The 6,871-nt window shown below is 41.1% G+C and overlaps 1 pseudogene; it reads right to left on the bottom strand.

Moving 5' to 3' along the window:
- Positions 1-5,387: 5,387 nt before the first annotated feature.
- Positions 5,388-6,285, bottom strand: LOC102121090 (myelin protein zero-like protein 1 pseudogene; annotated as a pseudogene).
- Positions 6,286-6,871: the final 586 nt, after the last annotated feature.

The raw sequence follows: 6,871 nt of genomic DNA, 5'->3' as shown, positions 1-6,871 counted from the left end.
GCCTGTAGAGTCTGCACACCAGATTCATGCCCTCCAGGAGTTCTTGCCAGGAGACTTTGTGTTCAGTTGGAATTGTTACAAAGTTCAGCTGGAGGTTTCCTTCCTCCTGTGGTCTTTTCCAAGTACTTCTGGCAGCTCTCCCCAAAAACACCTTCGAGGCAAGTATGAAATAGCTTCCCAGGGGACCCAGAAAGCCCACAAGGTTTTTTCTGCTGTTTCCTCTACCCCTGTATTTTACTCACTCTCTAAACTGCTCAGCTCCAGGTAAGGTCAGATCCTTCTCCCGTGACCTAGACATTCAGGTTCCCCAGTAAGGTTATGTGTTTGGGGGTGGGTGATCCCTTTTTTCCACGTTCACAGATGGGGCACTCCCAGTATTTGGGCTGTCTCCCAGGTCCTGCAGGAGCAATCCACTTTCTTCAGAAGGTCTGTGGGTTCTCTCAGCTTTCCTGGTTTATTCCTGCAGTAGTTCTGGAGCAAAAGTTCACGAGGCAAGTCTCCACACACTGCTTTGTCTGTCCTAGTGGGAGCTGCAATCTGGTTCTGCCTCCTGAATGCTTTTTTTTTTTTTTTCAAAAAAGTGGTTTGTAAATTTCTCTTTATTTTTTACTAAATTAGAAAATTCAAAGCCAAAATGTTAGGTCAGGAATAAAAACAAGCATCAGGTGAGAGGGTGTTTAGCATAATGGTTAATATAGTGAAACTCAGAATCAGGTGGTTTCTGATTGCATCCCAGTTCTGCCACTTATGGGCTGTATGACGTATATACAGTTTCTTGACCTCTCTTTGTTTGACTTTTCAATGGTTCAGCGAAAATAATAGTCATAAATGCTAGGGTTTTTATAAAATTTAAGCAATTAAAAGAAAGATGTCCAAAGAGTATCCAGAACATAGCAAGTGTACAAGAAACTTACTAGCTCTTATTTGTCAATTCTGTTAGATCATGATTAATGTTAAGCCTGAAAACAAGGTCCCTACATCAGTGGTTTGTAACCCATGTCTATTCTAGTCAGTCTGGGGCTATAATGCTAGTCAAATATTTTTAATACTATCCTTTTATTTAAAAAAGCATAATAGTATTTTTGATTGACATATCAAAGTTGCATACATTTCTGGAGTACAATGTGATGCTTGAATATATTATACATGTATATATACACACACATATGTAATATGGAATGATTAAATCAAGTTAAATAACATATCTATGAACTTGCTTACCTATTGTTTTTTGTCATGAGACACTTGAAATTTACTTTTAGTTATTTCAAAATATACAATACATTATTGTTTACTATAGTCATCCTGCTGTGCAATAGATCTCAAAACCTACTGAAACTTTGTACCCTTTGATGAACAACTCCCTGTTTTCTTCCCACCACACTCAGCCTCTGCTAAAGATGATTTTACTTTCTACTTTCTTGAGTTAAACTTTATTCTATATATAAATGAGGTCATGCAATATCTGTCTTTCTGTGTCAGGGTTATACCATCTAGTGTAATGTCTTCCGAATTTATATTGTTTGAAATTATGAGATTTACCCCTTTTTAAGGCTGAATAGTATTCCATTGTGTATCTACGCCACATTTGTTTTTCAAAAAAATTATTTAAGGCCAGGCTTGGTGGCTTATGCCCGTAATCCCAGCACTTTGGGAGGCTGAGGCGGGTGGATCACGGGGTCAGGAAACCATCCTGACCCACATGGTGAAACGCCAATCTACTAAAAATACAAAAATTAGCTGGGTGTGGTGGCATGCACCTGTAATCCCAGCTACTTGGGAGGCTGAGGCAGGAGAATGGCTTGAACCCAGGAGGCAGAGACTGCAGTGAGCCAAGATCACACCACTGCACTCCAGCCTGGTGACAGAGCGAGACTCTGTCCCACCAAAAATTAAATATATTCATCTATTGTTGAAAAACTCATGTTATGGAAGGATATTTCTGTGTTAAAACATGTATTAATATAATTCAGCATATACATATATTATTAATAATAGCTAATTTGTACTGAGCATGAGCCATAACACAATTTATGTGTTAATAAATTTAATGCTCACAGTAACTGAATAACAGGTCTTATTATTATCCTCATTTTACAGAGAAAGAAACAAAGCCAAGGAGAAAAATGACTTGCTTACTATACCAAAGCCAATATTAAACCACAGGCAACTTTGTCTCCAGAGATAAACCAATAAAACAATAAAAATCCTCTTCAAACAGAAAAATTAATTTTATATATGTATATGTATATATATTTTGAGATGGAGTTTTGCTCTCGTTCCCCAGGTTGGAGTGCAATGGTACAATCTTGGCTTACCTGCAACCTCTGCCTCCTGGGTTCAAGCGATTCTCCTGCCTCAGCCTCCCGAGTAGCCAGGACTACAGGCATGTGCCACCATGCCCAGCTAATTTTTGTATTTTGAATAGAGACGGGGTTTCACCATGTTAGATTGGATGGTCTCAATTTCTTAACCTCGTCCCGCCTCGGCCGCCCAAAGTGCTGAGATTACAGGCATGAGCCTCTGCACCCGGCTCACAAAATTATTTTTGACATTAATTTTTAAATAAAAGTTAACCAGAATTGATTAATTGGATACATTTTCATTGTCCTATGTACTTGTGAATGTATAAAATGGTACATAAGCGAGAAAAAAGCCAGTAAAAGGATGTTAGTTAATATTTCAATGAATAAAATTGGAAAGTAGTTAATTATTATTTGCAGATGATATTTTTGTTTGCTTAGATGACAAAAGCAACTAAAAGACTATTTTAAAAGTCTATTCAGGTGCCTAGGCAAAATTCTAAGATGATCCTCAGGATTCCCAGTTTGTTGCACACCTGCTGTGTAATCCTTTTTTTAAGTGTAAAAAAAAAAAGTGTGACTGTGGTGGAAAATCACTCATGAAATTAGGTTACTAATGTGTTGCCTTTGTGTTCATCAAAAGGGAGATTATCCTGATTGGGCTAAACTAAATCAGAGGTGCTTTTAAAAGAAAGGGACACATCCTGGGCATGGTGGCTCACGCCTGTAACCCTAGCGCTTTTGGGAGGCCTAGGTGGGCATATCATGAGGTCAAGAGATGGAGACCATCCTGGCCAACATGGTAAAAATACAAAAATTAGCTGTGCGTGGTGGCATGTGCCTGTAGTCTCAGCTATTTGGGTGCCTGAGTCAGGAGAATCTCTTGAACCCGGGAGGTGGAAGTTGTGGTGAGCCAAGATCGTGCCATTGCATTCCAGCCTGGCAACAGAGTGACACTCCTTCTCAAAAACAAAACAAAACAAAACAAGACAAAAAAGAAAAAAAAAAAAGGGACACATCAGAGAAAAACACCCCTGCTGGTCTGGAAGTAAGTGACTTCCAGGTGGGCTAGCTAAACTGCTTATGGAGGCCACATGGCAGGAAATACATTTGTATCTTTTCATTATTCCTGGCTCCCACATGTTGCTTCCAGTAGGGAGGACAGGAGGATCCCATGGATCCTCCCCATGGCAGAGGAAAGAAGAGGGGGTTCTCATTCATTCAATAAATAATCACCCGATGATCTGAGATAGCTTAAGATAAACAGAGGAGACCACACATGACCACATTAAAGGGAGGAAGGAGGCAATCTGGTTGAAAGGGGTCACCGGCATTATGAAGCAACATTTAGTAAGTGGTAGTGAATGATGAGCCTGTGGGATATTGATAGTCTACCATCAATGAGAGTGAACTCATTCTAATTAAATCAGCATGTGTGCACCATTCTGATGACCCAGTTTTACACTACCCATTACAGAAATACCATGGGGACTAGTAGGTACCCTCCTAGAATTAAAATTATCATGAGAAACATATCTAATTTTTCATTTTCACAATTGAAAAATCTTGAGAACATTGTTAATTTGATGATGAACTTATCTTCTGTTAATTTTAGATTTTAGAGAATTCTACGATACTTTAATACAATACTGAACTTTAAACATCTTAATATATATGTATTTCTTTTTTTTTTGTTTGGAGACAGAGTCTCAGTCCATCAACAAGGATGGAGTGCAGTGGCACCATCTTGGCTCACTGCAACCTCCACCTCCCAGGTTCAAGAGATTCTCCCGTCTCAGCCTCCAGAGCAGCTAGGCTCACATCACCACACCTGGCTATTTTTTTTTTTTTTTTTTGAAATGACAACATAAGTGTTTAATGATCTTCACCATGCTTTCCATTCCCAGTAAAAAGTAAAAACTCATAGATTTTAAGTGGGGTGGGGAGTAGTGAATGGGAGAAAACAAGTTTTAGGGAAGGACAGCCAAACTGTCTAATTTAGGCTCTCGTTAACCTCAACAGTCTTTGAGGCACCATAAAGCTGTTACAAAGCCATGACTAATGCTGCCTCTAGATGGAAGCATAACTAATTATAAAGGTGATTCTTGCCAGCCGCTGTGGTGCAACTATAGTTCCAGCTACTTGGGAGGCTGAGGAGGGAGAATCACTTGAGCCCAAGAGTTCAAGGCTAGTCTGGGCAACACAGTGAGACTCTACCTCAAAAAAAAAAAAAAAAAAAAAAGCAAAAGGTGATTCTCTAGAGAGCGAACTCTGGGATATTGGAGAGTAACAATATAATGATCTCATTTCTGCCTACTTAGAAGAAACTCCTCTCCTTTTGCTGTGTGGGGACTGTTATTTCAAGCAGAAAGGACATCAGCAAAGAGTAAAATCGATACCTTTTACTCTCCACATTACACTAGTTCTAAAGCAAAGCTTGGATTTTCTATTTAATCAGTATTGATCCAAAGGTATCCAGAATGAAGTGATTTTCGGCATTTATCCTTTGCTAATCTTGCTATTATGAATCCCGAAATTGGTATGACACATTTCAAGGGTGCAACTTAAAGTAAGTCTACACAACATGTAAGGCTAACAATTGCCACATATTTTAATGAGAAAAACATCAAAAAAACTTCTCAAATTGTTTTCCAGTGGCATAGCCAATGGATACTTTTTTAAAGCTGCAAACAAATAAACGGTACTGATACTGTGTTAAAGGCCCCCTGGGTATGCTTCCATCATAGCATCTCCGTCCTCCAACTACAATAAATGCTAAGACTGATTAAGCCCTTAGGTTAAAAGGCCATGTCTACTGGAAATACTACAGGATCCGCTACTGTCTCCATTAAGGCAAACCATTTCTAAATGATGGTGAAAGGAATGTTTCTGAAATCTCCCAATTGTAAAGGACCTGAAAAGAAAGTATAAAAACAGCAAGAAAATGGGTACATATATAGAATCATACCATCTTTTCATCATGCAACATTGGCTCCTCACATCAGGAAGATTAAATAGAATATTTATACATATTCTTTGTACACATCTTTCTCTCCCTCTGTGAGTACACATGTACTTGTCCTTGCCTGGGTCTCCAAGGCTACATGTGGTAATGGGCTACATTTGCTGAACCAGAGTCCAGTTTGGTTTTGTTTCTTGCTGAGGATATGTTCTAGGTCTTCTCTTAATTTTTTCAGATATCCGCATACACCACAGACTCTGACTTGTTAATCTTGTCACTGTGATGTCCACCAGAGTGGTCTAACTGTGCATATATGACTGGGACCTGGTGAGATCCAGAAGGCAGTCTCTTTACAAAACCCTCAGTGTCAGAGTGGGACTTCCGAGGAGCCTGTTTAACTGGTGTGACAAACTCTCTGATGTAACCCCGTTTAGAGTTTCTCCTTCTATAGAGGACAGCCAGAATCATGCTGATGAGCAGAGTGAGACCTAGGATCACAGTAGTAACTATGTCCCACACTACCCAAACTGGAAACACAGGCAAACTCTCTTTTTCTACAACATAGAGCCTAATGTGTCCAGACTGGAAAACAATGTCAGGAGGGTTTTTGACATCACAGCTATAGGTGCCATTGTATATAGACTGCATATTTTCTGTGTTGATTGATGCATCTTTCTTGTCAAGGTCTTCAGCCCAGCTGATTCTGTCTTTAAATAGTGGATAATTCCCAAGGTACACCTGCCCTTGGGAATAGTGGAAAAATGACGTGGTGGTGTCAGCCCCCTCTGGCTGGAAGCTTCAGAAGACTGAGGTCAACCCGCCAGTCATATTAGTAGACTTGAGCTTGCAGGTCAGCTTCCCTTATGTACCATTTGCCATGAAGATTTCTTTTGGTGTATGTGCTTCCAAGGCTGGTACTCCAGCTGTCAAGAGCCCCAGCACCACTGCCAGCACTGACCACAGCCAGCGCTTCCTGTCTGGGGCTGCAGTAACTGTCCCAGCTCTGGCAGGCGCTGCCATTGTCTAGCCACTGCAGTCGCTGCCACTGCACCTCTGAGCCCGGGTCCCCACTGAGGTTGGCTCGGCTTGGGGAAGAGGGTTTTGATCTCTCTGCCACCCGTGCTGGGTAGCATCTCCATGCCACACTCCCTACGCTGGACCCAGCCGTGGCTCACCAGATCTGCACCCTAGCCACAGTCCCGCTCCGGCCACACCTGGCTAATTTTTTTTATGTTTAGTAAAGATGAGGTTTCACCACGTTTGCCAGGCTGGTCTCGAACTCCTGACCTCAAGTGATTTGTTCACCTCAGCCTCTCAAAGTGCTGGGATTACAGGTGTGAGCCACTGCACCTGGTCATAATATGAATATTTATTTATTTAGACAGAGTCTCGCCCTGTTGCACAGACTAGAGTGCAATGGCACGATCTTGGCTCACTGCAACCTCCGCCTTCCAGGTTCAAGTGATTCTCTTGCCTCAGCCTCCCAAGTAGCTGGGATTACAGGCGCACACCACCATGCCCAGCTAGTTTTTTGTATTTTTAGTAGAGATGGGGTTTCACCATGTTGGCCAGGCTTGTCTCGAACTCCTGACCTTAAGTGATCCAC

Source organism: Macaca fascicularis, chromosome 3 (genome assembly GCF_037993035.2).
Source record: "Macaca fascicularis isolate 582-1 chromosome 3, T2T-MFA8v1.1".
NCBI classification, from domain to species: Eukaryota; Metazoa; Chordata; class Mammalia; order Primates; family Cercopithecidae; genus Macaca; species Macaca fascicularis.
Note: the sequence above shows the minus strand (reverse complement) of the source record. Positions and strands in the feature narration are given on the sequence as shown.